Source organism: Microcebus murinus, chromosome 2, assembly GCF_040939455.1.
Source record: "Microcebus murinus isolate Inina chromosome 2, M.murinus_Inina_mat1.0, whole genome shotgun sequence".
Taxonomy (NCBI): Eukaryota; Metazoa; Chordata; class Mammalia; order Primates; family Cheirogaleidae; genus Microcebus; species Microcebus murinus.
This window is the reverse complement of record NC_134105.1, coordinates 75,854,360-75,869,687: the sequence shown is the minus strand read 5'-3', so window position 1 is coordinate 75,869,687 and position 15,328 is coordinate 75,854,360. Positions and strand designations below refer to the sequence as shown.

Below are 15,328 nucleotides of genomic sequence, written 5' to 3'. Positions count from 1 at the left end.
TACAAAACCATACTAAATAAAACTCAAAAGCAACAAGCTGGGGAAAATGTTCCCACAACAAATGATAAACAAAGGGTGGTGACCTTAATATATAGAGAGAATACCTATAATTCAGTTAGAAATGCCAACGTTAAAAAAAAAAAGAAATGCCAACATAAATAAAAAAGTGAAAATGATAGTATATACTTCAAATAGGATAAACCAAAGGGAGTTTATTCACAAAGGGACTATTTGTATAGTTGTGATTTAAGGAAATTACATGGGATAGTGCAGTTACCTGGTAGCTCCAGTTAGCACTTCTTGATCTGAAAAGACAAGAGGAGAGAAAGGTTACAAGAGCCCAGAGGGGGAGAAGATTGGGTTAGAAACCCATCATACTTTGTTCTAAAGATACAGTGAGTCAGAGGCAATCTCACAGGGAGGGACCCAAGGAAATATATACTTTGAACTTAATCCCTTCCTACCACCAACCTCCTGCCAGGCTTTCCACTGGCTGAACCCAGGAAGCCAAAGACACATCGATGAAGTCCATGAGGATCAAACTACAAGCGCAGGGTGGAGAAGGGAGAGAGTCAATGTGATGCAGCAAAAACAAGATATTCAGCACCGGAGGAAAGAATATGAGTATGAGACTCACAGAGAAGGGGAAACTAATGGGCTTATTGGCCACTGGAGACTAGGCACAATCTCACCAGTCACTGAAGCTCAGATTCTGAGGCCAGACTAGCTGAGTCTACCTGGTCTACTACTTAATTGTTATGTAACCCTGGTCAAGTCTTATTTTCATCATTTGTAAAATGTGGTAATAATAATGCATACATCATAGTCTTGTTCCATGGATCAAATGGAAAAAGGTCTGTAAAGCCCTGGCACGGCACTTGGCAGGGGGTAAACAATCCATACACAATACTGATTTTTTTCCTCCCAAATTGGTAAATGATAAAGATCTATAATACTTGGTATTGGCAAGGTTATGGAGCAAAAGACATTCTCAGAAACTTTTAATGGGAGTATAAATGGCATATAATCTTTGGGGAGAATAATTTGACCTTATCTATTATAATTCAAAATAGGAATAGACAATTCAATGTCTAATAACTTATCTTACACAATTACTTTCAGGAATATACAACAATATATGTACAAAGATATTGAATGCTATATTATAATTGGAAAAAATTGGAAATAACCTAAATCTACACAATGGAATTCTGTGTACCCATTTGTGTTGGTTGTTTATTGCTGCATAACAAATTACCTCTGAAACTTAGCATACTGAAAAACAAAAGTGTATTATCTCACAGTTTGTGTGGATCAGGAGTCCCTGCATGGCTTAGCTAGGAACCTCTGGCTCATGGCCTCTCATGAGGTTGAAATTCTACTGTTGATCAAGGCTGTGATCTCATCTGAAGTTTTGGTTGAGGGGAGAGAAGGGAAGATATAGACATACATATGGATCTCTTATCTCTTATTCCTGCAATGGGCTCCCCATACAGTGTGGATTGGCATGGGCATCCTCTCTTCCCACTGGAGTGGTAAGATCCATGCCGAGGGTTGGAGCTTTGAAACAGAAGGAACCAGGAGAGGCCCTTCTGTCCTGCCTTGATCCCACCCCTTCAGGCCAGTCTGGCTGGGGCAAGGAGCACTTTTCCTTTTGAGAGGAAGCATGGTGGTGGTTTGGCTCTGAAGCCCAAGCCAATTGCTAAGTTTTGCCTTGCCTTGCTTTGTTCTCTGTGAATATATTGCCCTACAGGAAAAGGGGTTGGCATCCACAACAGAATTAAGATAATTGTGTATTCCAGCAGGTCCTAGCTAAATCCATGTCTGAACATGTCACCCCATTCAAATACATGAAACTACATCTGTCATTAAGACATCATCATAGCCCTTCCAAGTCTTCTCTCTTTGAGACCAAACATTCCCCATTTCTTATCATTTTACCTCAAATAAGGTAGGTTTTCTGTCTTTTATCATTTTGCTCACTCTCTAAAGTACATGTAGGGTATTCCATAAATACTTGATGAATAAATTCATTCATTCGATAATAAGCAAATATTCAAATTTGTGAATGTCCTTCTTAAAACATTACCAGGGCATGGTAGCACTTGTTGGGGCTCAAAAAATGGTAACCCAAAATGAAAGCCTCAGAAGCATCCTCAGAAGCAAAGTTTTTCTCTGTCTTTCTCCACTCCTCCTGTCGCTCAGTCCCGTTCCTCCCCGAGGCTAGCCATAGAAACTAGAGTTCCTCTTCCCCAAGGCCAGTCATAGAAATCAAAACCCCTTTCCCAAAAGCAAGCCATAAAACCTAACATTATTCTGTGTAAAAAGTGGCCCTAACTAAATTATCTGACCTACCTTGTTTGACTGTAGGTTATAAGACCCCCATTCCAGAGAAGGCCCTACCCCACACCCAGAAGGAAGGAATACATGCTCAGAGAGAGCAAGAAGAATCTAGACGGACAGGCTTTGCTGGGTTTCACTACTTACTCTGATAGCTTTAGATCATACCCTTTTTGTCCAATCATATTTTTACATGACCGTCCATAATTTGTTGAACTTAAGCATAAAAATGGACAATTTCCCTTGCATCTTTAGTTCTTCATTCTGAAGGCTCCTGTATATACATGTTAAATAAATTTGTATGCCAATTAATTCAATCTTGTTAGTGCTTTTTCAGAGGACCAAGGGTCCCCATGGCCCCTACACACTTTAAGGACAGTGTCTCAGGATACTTTAGACTACACAAAAAAGAAAAACTTATCTCAAGTGGATTTAAACACTAAGTGAATCCATTAATTTATAAAACAGAGTTCCGAAATTGTAAAGATCCAGCAGGATTAGGAAAGGTTCACACCATGGTAAGAGCTCTGGCTCTATTTGTCTATGACATTCTTGGCTCAGCTTTTGACCTGTCTTCAGGCTGAAGTTTCTCCTATTAACAAAGCACTTGCAGCCATTCTACTCTTACCAGTGTTCACTCTGCCTGCCCGGAGAACAGAGAGCTTCCTTTTCCCTAACCACCAAGCCAGGCAGACTTTAGTTGGATCAGATCGACTTAAGCCACCTTCCCAGCCCTGAACCAACCACTGCCTGTGCTGTTCAAATTGGGCTTGGGTAATTATGCACCCAGGGAATCAAGTGCACATCCTGGGGCGAAGAGGATAGGGCTTCCAGGCCATCAAATCCTCCTTCCCTACTCTAGCCTGGCACCTAGTGGTGGGGGAAACTCACCCAAACTTCATGGCTAGGAAATATCAGTTCTGCTACGGGTAGCGGAAATGGGACTTGATTCTGCCACCATTTATTCAGTTGGTGTTTACTGGCTGTGAGCCAGACAATCTTCAGGGCCCCGGGAATACAGCAGAGAACAAAATGGATAAAGCCCCTGCTCTCATGGAGGGGAGACAGAAAGTAAACAGACACAGAGACACGTCAGGTCGTGATGGGGGCTGCTATTCTATAGAGGGTGTCGGGAAACCTCTAAGGAAAGGTGACATTTGAGAAGTGATGTGGAGGAAACAGAAGGGCATGTGCTGGATTAGCTGAGGGACAAAAGGTATCACGGGGAGGACCAGAAGGGAGTGAGGCCGTCAGGCCATGGAAAGGCAGCGGGAATGGGAGCTGGGAAGAGAAATCTGCCAGGGCATCTGGGACAGGGGCATGACTTTTAAACTGTGGCCACCCTGTTGGTGGCTGTGTCACTGCCAGCCCCCATCCCTCTTCTCCCTTGCTGCAGAGCTCACCCTTTGGGGCTGAAAATGCCAGACAATTTGCTCTCTCTGCCTCCCTGCAGCTGCGGCATGAGGAAGTGATCCACAGTCCAGGAGATGAAGCTTATGGTCAGATAGTTTGGGAAGGGCAGAGACTATGGCCAAGAGCAGTCAGAAGCTCTCGCCAGATTCTAGGACAGATGTAGGTTGTGTTTGAATAGCGGTAAAGGCCCTACAGTAAGAGATGAGGTGGAAAGAGACAGAGAGGATAGAGTGGAGTTGACGTATCTGGCAAATGAATGTGAGCAGAGAGGGAGAGTGGAGTCAGACGAGGGAGAGGTGACTGGAAGAGTGGCAGGGCCTGGAGCAGGAGCTGAGGCATGGGCAGAAAAAATGACCGCCCCCCGCCTCCATGTGCCGGCCCTAACTGCTGTGGGAGGAGGGGAAGAACGCCCATCTTTGGGAAGAGTATCTAGAGCAAGAATAGAAACAAACCAGACCCATTTACAGCCGCTGGTCTTTGCATATGTTATTCATTCCGCCTGGGGTGCTCTTTGTTATTTCCCTTGCCTGGCAAACACCTACTTATCCTTCTATATCCAGATTAATTGCAACCTCCTCTGCGATACTGTCTACCACTTAGTTCCTCTTCTAGGCCTCACAGACCTTCTTTGACACCTGCATATTTCACTTGTTACCCGCAATGCATTGCAATCTCTGTTCTCTTCTGTACTAGACTTCAGGTGGGCTCCTTAGGGGCCTGCTCAATGCTTTATGTATCCTTGACACTTAACACTAGAGTATCATAGATAATTATCAAATGAATGATGAATGAAATAGTGACAATGGAAAAAAGGCAGGGGTTTGGGGGGAGGGAGGAAAGGGCATTTTTTGAAACCTTAAAACTTGTACCCTCATAATATGCCGAAATAAAAAAAAGGCAGGGGTTAAAAGTGGTAGGAAGAAGTAGTGAAATTTTGAAGTATTTAAGTTAGGATATTGAGACATTTGTAGATATTGGTAGAACAGATAAAGTTATCCTTGGAAACTCTTAGAAGATTCTATATCTGGAGGGAGGAGATATAAATCTTTGAGCTAATACCAAATGTGAGGAGGAATTGCAATTGTTGACTGGTAATAGCTCAGGAAGAAGGATGTAGAGAAAAGTAAGTGGAAATGTTACATTAAGTAGAAAGCCTGAAGGTCAAGAGATCACGAGAGTAAGTCTTTGGAGTCTTCTGGAAACACAGCAGTGACATTTTATGATGCAATTACGAAAATCTTACATACTCAAGATTGATTGTTCCACAGGAATCAGCATGATGGGAGGACATCCTGCATTCTTAGCCTGCATGATATATAAACATGGCAGTTTTGTGGCATTTTTGTCCAAGCTAATCTTGTAGCCAGGCCAATGGCAATTTTACATGTTTCCAATTCCTCTTTCCCTGTTTCAGGAAAATTTGGGGAAATTAAAGTTATATCAGCTATAATGGCACTTTAATTTTCACTTTTTTCAATATTTCATAGTGTGCCCTATCTCAATGGTTCTCAACCCAGGAGAATTTTGGGCCTCTCCACTGCCCACTCTCCAGCCATGTGGCACCATCTGGAGACATTTTTGATTGTCCTGACTAGGGGGGTGCCACTGGCATCTCCTGCATAGAAACCAGGGACGCTGCTGAACATCCTATGATGCATAAGACAGCCCTCAACAACAAAGAATGATCAGGCCCAATATGTCAATAGTGCCATGATTGAAAACCCTGCAGAGCTTATCCTAAATGAACAGCACAGATACTATCGAAATTGTTTGGCTGGCCAGCTTTGAGATCTTGTTTTAATAAATGTAGAAAATGTGGAAGGATTGTCTTAATTTACATTTTTGAAGTTAAAATGAGACTCTATTGATATTTCTTATATTGTACTTCAAATTTTATCACGCCTAAAGTCCATTTCAAATGTGAGATTTTTCAGGCATTTTTTTCAGGATTCATACGACTTCCTATAGTGAAGGTTAAAAACAGGTGACAATAGACATTACAATCACGGGCAAACGTCACGGTAGCAGGTAGTATGAAGTAGAAGAGGGGGGAGTGGACTCTGTGACAGCGGCTATTTTCATGTTTTCATGGTCTGCTTTGCTTTCCAGCTCTGCCGCTGACCGGTCATTGGCCTTTGGCAGTTGCTTCTCTGTGCTTCCATTTTCTCCTTGGGAAGGTGAAATTACACGTGGCAAAATTAGAACAGTGCCTGGTGCAAAGGCACCAGCTTTAGGGAATTTCTATTCACTAGCCAAAGTGGGGCTGCTGTGTGGAAATAGCCTACATATACTCTATGCTTTCTTTGGCTGGTCAGCTTTAACTATCTGTGGTTCTTAAAAATTTCAAATTTTTAGAGGGAGTCCCTATATTTCTATTTTTTACATTAAAAATGAGACTTAATCAGTATTTCTTATATTGCATTTCAAATTTACACAAACAAAATTAATAAAAGTATGGCTACACTGTGATTTTCAGGGAGTCACTAATAGTTACAATAAGACCAATTCCAGGGCCAAGAGGCATCATCCTGTAGCTGTTCTTTCTATAAAATGCCGCAAGAGGGTGCTAAAAGATTCCTTTTAAAATCTTAAGCAAGGGCGAGGCTGAAGGTCTTGTTCTTTAAGTTGTACTAAAACAGTCACAAGATGGTGCCAAAGGATTCCTTTTGAAAACTTAAGTGGGCACTTTCCACTTTGGCTGTTTAAATTATACCAAAAATAATACTTCAGTTATGACATTTAATTGAAACAATACTATTTATGAGGCCAAGTGTAAACTTTTTCAATTCAAACATAGACCAAATTGTTTTTCTCTGTTCTAGATCTAATTATAGCAAAGGTCTTGGAGAGAATATTTCTGTCTTTATTAACCAATTAAAAGTTTTAATAAAATTTTTTTTAAAAAATCACACTTGTCTGGTGGTGAGTAAGCAGCTCTATCTCAGAAAGGATGAGGTTCTTGGGATGTGGTTGGTGAGTTCTAGGGGTTTTTTGTTACAAGTTTACACCTGAGCAAATGAGCAGCTAGCTGGCCTGGAAGCAAGGCAACAGGGCTTCTCTGGAGTCCTGGGTTTTGTTCAAAGAAGAGCTCAAAACATGATTTTATACAATAAAATAAAAGGCATGTGGGGCTCTTGAGGAGAAAAACCTGTGTCTCCGTGCTGTTGTCTCTGACCCTGGAGCTGATCCTCTGAGGCCGTGGGCACAGCCTGAGGCACCTAAGCTCACCTTCCCACGGGGAGGGGCGGCCCCCCACAGGTGGGGAAGAACCAGGCTGAGGGGCACATACAAAGCAGCACGTGTGCATAACTTTTGAGAATATGATATAGTAGCGACAGAGAAAAGGAACTTGGGGTCTTTCAGATGTCCTAATAGGACTAGTCAAACAGTGATTATTCCTTGGAAATTGTTTTCTCTACTTACTTCACTTTCTCTCTTTTGTATTTATCTAAAGAATAGGATTAAGAACAATAATGAAGTAAGAAAGAGCCCTGAAGCCTGGAACCAAGGAATCCCAACTTTGGTATGTCAAAATTGCTAAAAGCCTAGAATAGAAGGACGAGAAAAGAAGGCAAGAGGAGAAAAGAGTAGATAATGATAGAATGACCACTCTATGCCCGGAAAGTTCTTAGCGCCTGTAACTTGTGTAATTCTCAAAATAATCCTACTTGTTTGGTGTTTTTTCCTTCATTTGAGAGATAGGTGAACTGACAATTCCAAAAGTTAAGTAACTTTTTCAATGTCACAAAACTAGTAAGGGGTGGAACCAGGAGTCAAACCAGATAGCCAAGAAATGCCAAGTATGTGGAATTTTAATAAAAGCTGACAGCTAACCATCCATAACCTTTAGTATTTACTCCTTAGTTGTCAGAGGAACATGCCCCCAAAACAGATTATTTTCTCTCCATTGCTTTGACTCAAGGGGCAATGACCACAGAGGATACAGATGAGACAACAGTCTTTTCTCAGGGAAGGGGCTCCCATTCCTCTCTATTGAGGTTCCAGGATGCTGGATGGTTTCTGGTGTAGGGTGGAAAAAGCTGCTTCCATGCTCTAGGCTGTGGCCTACCTAGTAGAAACCGCCTGGCTTCTCCAAGGTGGTAGTTTCCCTCTACTGTTTATTGATATGCTATAAAAAGAAAAGTGCTTGTAAACAACTTGAGTGCATGAACAATCTAATTAAAATAATTAAAGTAATAGCTTGTGAAAAAAGTAGTAAAACTAATTATTATAAAGTAGCTGTGTGGGAGGACGAAAATTGCTGACATTCTTTAGGTCTAAGCTGCTCTATTTGGCACAGAAAACACAGGTTAATAGATCCCTTCTGAGGATATGGTGCCCCCCCCCCAACCTAGATTTAAACTCTTCTGCTTCTCATCTCAATTTTTTAATTTTATTCTTGGAGACAATCATATTCTAGTGACCCTCCAATAGTTCTCACTCCAGTATGTGCTATGGCAGCACATAAACTAAAATTGGAATGATATGGAGACGATTAGTGTGGCCCCTGTTTTAACAAGAAAAAAAAAAGAAATAATATTAACCCCAAATTGCCCTTTATAGTCTGACATTTTTCTTTTTTAACTCAAAGAATTACAGAGGTTTAGAATCTGAGAACTTCAGCGCTGAAGGACCCTACGGACCCTCTAGTAAAATGATCCATAGGATGCACGACTCTCTTTGCAAACCTGCCCAGAGCATTTCCACGTGATGGTCTTCCAGCCTTTGCTATTGCCCTTCCAGTGAGGAGGAAATGACCACTGTGGCTGCTCTGTCTGCTGTCAAGTACCTTTTTGTTTTGAGCTACACTCTGTCCTTTTAACGCCCCACGATTCCTCACTCTATGCCTTGGAGCCATAGAGAATAAGAAAAAATGACTTTTCCAAATATTTGAAGGAAGAACTATGTCAGCTTATGCCTTCCCAGTGCCAAACCAGCTGGGTGTTCCAACGGGGTGGAGCCCCGTTGAGAGGTCCCATAGTTTACCTGGGCCCCGAGTGTTTACCCGAGACAGGCAAATGCAGCCCTGCAGAGGGGAGGACCAGAGTCTTCGCTGAGAGGAGCCACAGTCATACCTGAGGGAAAATGGGGTGAATATCACATCCAAACGTAGAACATGGAGCAGAGGAAGGATACCCCTTCTAAACCCCCTTGTTAACTCAGAGAGTCAGAAGTAGAGGAGAAACAGAAAGAAGAGCAGGTCGATTCAGAATTAAGACCATGAACAGTAACATTTACCAGAGCTCCCTTTTCACATGGTGATTCACACATAGCTCATGGCCACACCAGGCCAGCTGCCCTCAGCTAAACAGACACCTGCTGGTTTCTCAAGAATTTATCATATCACAGGCTTTTGCAACTGCCTTTATAATCCATTCTAGAATCTTTTTAAACATCTTATTGCATCACTGGTCATTACTTGGTAGAATCCACTTGATACTTTAGGGTGATAGAGTGTCTGAGAGGTGCTTAAAAGTGTATACCAGAACATAGAGCAGACTTGCTTTGCTTAGAAAAAAATCGCTTTGGTGGTCCCTCTTAGTTCCATAAAGCGAGGTTGCTACAGGATGGGAGTTATACTAAATTACAACACCACACAGCCAATAACTTAAAACCTAATTCTTGATAGACACCCTTGTGTTTAAAACCAACCCTGCCATTCTTAAGCACTTACCAGCTCTCTGTGGAGGTCCCTGACAACTTTTCCACCTGACTCCACTTCCCCGGCTCCTCTTTCTAGCTTCCTTTCTGTCTGCCAGCCTTCCATTCTTGACACTTTTCTTATACAAAGTAATTTATCCTTGGAGATTTCATCTTTTATATCCCAGGTCTTTTGCTAAATGAAGGACATTCGTCTCTCTGATCAATCCTACTTCCATCTTTAAAAGTAACATTTTCAGGCCCATTACATAATATTTCTGTACCATTTGTATAGAATTTTAGAATCTTAATTCTAAAATTAAAATTAGTGTGAGAAGTATTAATTGATAACTGAGTCCATTTGTGTTTTTGCCAAAGAAGAAATAGATATATCTTATAAGATTCTTACCATACATGTTAATCACTTCACACATGATTTCAGTTCAATATACTTCAACAATACTTATGGAGTTCCTTTCAGTCCTAGGGAAACTCCATAAATAGTGTCCAGGGAAACTATATCAAGTCATGTCGGGAGATTGCAAAGAGAAATAAAATTAGCTCCTGCCCTTAAGAAAAACTATTATAGCTTTTACTTTCTTGGGAGAAAAATAACAGGATCCAGTGCATATGGCCAAACTGACTCAGTGGTTGATTAGATATCTATGTAGGTGAGGAAGCTGAAGATGACTTGTAAGATCCTCATTCAGGTGGAGTGATTAAAATGGCATTTATCTAGAGAAAGAACAGGACATAATGCAGATGGGAGTGGGGATGGAGAGAGATAATTAGATGGTTTTAGACATGTTTCAGTGGCACTCAGTATTTGTTGAGTGGATGAATAAATGAAGAAAAAGGCAATGATGTGAGATTGTCAAAAGGCAACTGGAAATTCCAACCTCAGGAGGGTCATCAAGGAATGACCTGCAAAGAAATGATAAAGTATGGGCTTGAGGGCTTAAATGAGGCTCTCCAGAGGAATTGCAGTGTGGAAAACTGAACAAGCCAAGTCTAGAAACCTGGAAGATAACTTACAGGAACAGCCTGAGCTAAGGAAAAGAAGCCTAAGAAGGAACGATCAGAAGAGAGAGAACAACCTGTCACTAAAGGTAAATTCAGAATCACAAAACTAGACTAAAGTGGAGAAAAACTTTCTTCTTTAATGGCCACCAACCCAGCTGCTGCAGCAGAAGAGAGGAGTAAAAATCCAATAGAGGGGAGTTTAGTTTGTGTCAGAAAGGAGAGAAGTGGGCAGTGCTAGGCCTGCACATTGGAGCAAGAAATGCACAAAGCCAGAGAAGACTTGAGCATGGCGAGAGGCTGAGAGGAAGGAGCTGGTAGAGAAGGAGTTACTGCAGCTGGGAGAGAGGAATGGGGTCCATGGAGTGCCATCCTGCTGCAGACTTGAATCCACAGGCCAAGGGAGATATTAGCCTTGGAGAGGAGTGGGGCGCTGTGTTCTTGGAAACAACAGAGGTGGCCAGGCTAAGAAGAAATGGAACATGTTTTGAGTGGAGAAAAGGGAAATTGAGGGTGAACTCGACCTTCCCACCATCTCTTAGGGTGAGAGAGCCAGGTAGGGCTGTGGCCCTTGGAGCAGGTAAAAGGCTTGAAGACAGTATAAAGTCAGCCAGAGACAAGCCTGAGGAAGTTAGGAGGTATTCTAAGATGTGTTCTTATCTTCTCACTGGCTACAATCCCTTCACAGTGATAGCTAATACTGGAGTTCATATTTTTCTAAGTGCTTGTACACATATTCTCTCACTTAACTCTTAGAACAATCATTAAGGTAAGCTTATTTAAATTCCAATTTTGAGATGAAGAGATCAACGCAGAAAGGCAAGAGGAAAAAAGAAAGATTATGCAACTGTGGAGCTACACTTCAAACCCAGGTTGTCTTACTCCAAAGCCCATGCTCAAAACTGCCTCTCTGTCTAGAATACCTAACCTTTCACATCACTTCTTACCAAACTCTGCTCTCTCTCAGCTCTGCTGGTAATTCCTTAGTCTGGTTTCCTAGTCCTGGTCCTGGGCCTTCTCAGATTCTCTCCCTACATCAGAAATACCCTGCCTGCCCCGCAAACCATTTATTCCAGCACCTCCTCAAGGATTTTTTCATCTGTACCTTTTCTGGGATGCCTTCTCTTTTCAGGTGACTCTCTGAGATGGATATTCTTATGCTCATGCATACACTGTACAATGCATGTATGACAGATGCCACTAGCTTTCCTATCATTGGATGCCTAAGCTTGTGGGTACCATTACATCTATATTGGTGTTGGCTCCTGAAGAGTGTTAGAACCTCAAAGGGGAGGAGCCTATTTAATCTGCTCCCAATTCTTTCTTATCAGTCTTTATCTCATGATGTTAATTAACAAATACCAGAGTACAACGATGATACCAATAAATGTTCATCTTAGATCTTCACTATAAATTCTAATATAGTGGCCAAAATTTGTAAGTCTAAAAAACTCCATCAGGATTTTAATCAAGAGGTCACTTTTCTTAAAATTTGCTTATTTTCTCTGCTGACCTCATATATTTCTAGGTATTTGGCAATTTCAGCCTGATTGCTTTATCTATACTTTTAAATTTTCAATTGTTCCTGAATTACAAGAGGAAGGCTAGTAATTTTCTGCTTCCTCCCAGGTCCATTTCTTGAAATGCACTGGATTTACTTGGCTCTGATTTCCCTGAGTATCTCTGTCTTTCCTAGGAACCACACCAATGCTGCTGAAGGGAGTATTAATCTCTGCAGCGTTTACTTCCCATTCAAGAGTTGTTTCTTCTTGAGTCATCTTAATTTATTGGAAGCAAATTCCTCACTGCCCTTAATTTATCACTCTTCTGACTCTGTTTCCATTTCTGATACATTTTATTGGCCTCATGAAGGCAAAATCCAAAAAAAAAAAATTAAAATAAAACAGTTTAATTTTTCAAGTTCTTGAATGTTCCTCCTCACCCACAATCACTTTAAGACATTTAAAGAATATTTTATTGCTGTGGCTTTTTCTAAGCTCATCTTTCCATCACTATCTACTTTAGATTTTTTTCAGTTCACTTTTAAAGACTCTCAGTATTGTTTCAAATACCCTCCACTTTCTTTCTTGTTTTTAAGTGTGCTGGTCTTATAAATCAGGAGCCTTCTGTTTTCCCCATGGTAACTTTGAGTCATTCTCTTCCATGTGACGCTTCTTCATTTATTAGTTTGTGGGAGCAGTTAATTCATTTCCTGGACACAGAGGATTTTTAAGAGTCCTTAATTTGCCTTATTACTCACTTTGTCCCCTCAATTAACCCTTTTAATAGTATCTGGTTCATCTAAACCTTTTTAGCATCCCATTCTACTTCACTCTACATAATCAACTCTCCCCCTTCTTTTGAATGATTCTTAGCTGACTCTCAGTTGCTGTGGTTCAACCTCTTTGCCTTTCTCTCCATGATTTTAGCATGTTGGTTGATTAAAGCAGAGCTTCCTCTTAGCTTTCTGCCAATGGACTTTTAGGATTGAAGTTAAAAAAAAATTAATTTTCGGCTCACGGTAAATCTTTTCTTCTTGTGTCAATAATCATGTGTCATAAAAATATTGATTTTAAAAATAAGCAAATTCTTATTTTCATAAAAAATCATATTTTTCGGTTATTTCCTACTATTTATAAAACATTTCATCCCCTGAGGTAATCTTGATAGTCATCAAAATTATTTCTGAACACTTTTATATGTTTTCCTTAAAAAAAAATTATTTCGTTTTCATGACTACTTTCTTTTTGGTCTTAAACCACCTACGCTTGCTAATGCTTATGCTGTTTCTTCTTATGTTTCTGATGGAAATATTTTGCTAACCAATCCAAGCTTGAAGTTTTGTCTTTTTTGTGGGGGTGGGAGTGCCTTTTTCTAAAGTAATTGTGCAGTCATTCTTACCTGGAATTCTTAATATTCATGAAACAATCTCAAGGAGCTTCGTGAATAAAGATAGCTGCCTTAAAGTTAGACGTTCCAAGATACAAAGGGGTTAAACTACGAGCTGCAGCAACCCAACAATAAGGCTGCAAAGGACCCTAGATAAAGCCAGCATTCCTAAGTCACTTCTCCCCACTCCTCTCACCCCGCCCCTCCAGTTCTTCTCTTTTGTTGCTGGCGAGTTTCCTCTGATTGTAATTCATTCTGTATTCCTTCCTGCCCCTCTGTCTTGGCTAATTGTTCTTTTCCCACACTACAGGGTTTTAATTTCCTCAAGTTATTGCCTTATCACCAGCGTCTACACTTCCTCAGCTTTTTTCTGACCTACCTCCATCCAGCTCACCGCTGACTCTCAGTGACCCTGGCTTGACTGCTTCATTTGCACTTACATTAGTTTGCTGATCGCTGAAGTGGAAGTGTTATTTCTCCCATTTCTCCCAAGGCAGTTACATCAAAGCTCAATCATTTCAGGACACTTTTACCGGTAAAGAACTATGGACACGCTGAGTTCTATGGTGATCTGCATGGGCATTCCGATTAGTTCCACTAGCAAAGCTGGAAGCTTAAGAATATGTCATCATTCTACTGTCCAGAGCGCTACAGCCTTTTGGTTCTGTTTACCCTGATTTTTTAGCTTTGCAAGGGAATCCAGCGATAAAAATTCTAATTTACTCTGTGTGGCACATTCACTGACAAGAGCCATTTTCTCTGTGCTCTAAAAGTTGTGGTGAAATTTTGAACAAATCCATTTTCTTTCAGAAAAAAGTGTTCTTTCCACCCTTGTGGGGAAAGACTCACAAGACCCCTGGGTCTTCACAACATGATGCTGACCCAGGAACCCTATGGTAATGCACAGCCTCATCCATTTTCTTTATATTGGGTTAAGAGTGGAATCTTAACTTTCTAAAACCACAACCCATGATTTCTAAAATTTATTGCCATTATTATAATACATTGGTGAGGGGAGGGAATCCAGTATTAAATACAGGCCTCTTTGCATTGATCCCTGGGTATAAAGAGAGGGAGGTATCACACAAGCTCCCTGTTGCTATTTTGGTTTTTTTTGCCCTGGCAAAATTGATCCCTTTTTTTCCTCTTAGTGCCTGGGGCTGGGTAGTGAAGTGTCCTTTGACTAAGGAGGTGGAGTGGAGACCTTTGTTTTAAGACCCGGGTTCTGATTACACCTGACAGGGCTGAAATTTGATTCCTACAGAGCTTGCTGGTACCTTATCTTCTTCTACCAGCCACGGTTAGAACAGGAAGGTAACAAAAGTTGTCACTGATTCAGTTTATATACTGCTTAGTATGTCAAGAAAAAGCAAAAAAAAAAAAAAAAAAAAATTCTTTTTTTTTTTCTTGAAATTAGCTCCAGGGGGAGTTCTTCTATCTTTTTTTTTTTTTTTTTAATTTTTATATTGGTCAACACAATAAGTTTTCTTCTCAAGGCTAAATCTTAATGCTCCTGCCGAGATTCTCATAGTACAAGAATAATCACATTTAATAAAAAGTCTGCCTGAGAAAAAGACTCCATAACCTGAGCCATGGCAGTGATTTTGTGGTATTTGGATTCGTGTCTATAAAAATATTTGTACACCAGATGGTGGATTGTTCGATGCATTCATCCCAAACCAAAAGTTTTTTAAAAATTCACACACACAAAATACTGGGGGCGGGTAGTGGGGTGGGGGGAGTCATTATTAGTTTTTTTCCCAGTCACATTGCATGAGTAATGGTAAAAGCAACAGCTAAAACAATAAGATTACTGTGTTGAATTCTTAATGCATTGTCAGCTATAAAGACTTTAAGCAGTGCTGAAAATATTTTCTCCCTCTGAATAACACATACCTTAAATACGACTCACTTTGACAGGCTACCAAGTAGGCCTGTATGTACCAAGTGTACATATTTTCCAAAAAAACAAAATCATCCTGCTGATGGAGGAAACTATATGAGGTGACCTACAGAGGACTGGATT

General features: G+C 40.7%; 1 non-coding gene across 1 annotated transcript; it reads left to right on the top strand.

Moving 5' to 3' along the window:
* The first annotated feature begins 8,202 nt into the window (after positions 1-8,202).
* LOC142869782 (U6 spliceosomal RNA) lies at positions 8,203-8,305 on the top strand. The gene has a single exon (XR_012918343.1). It is a non-coding gene; the product is annotated as a U6 spliceosomal RNA (small nuclear RNA).
* The last annotated feature ends 7,023 nt before the right edge of the window (positions 8,306-15,328 follow it).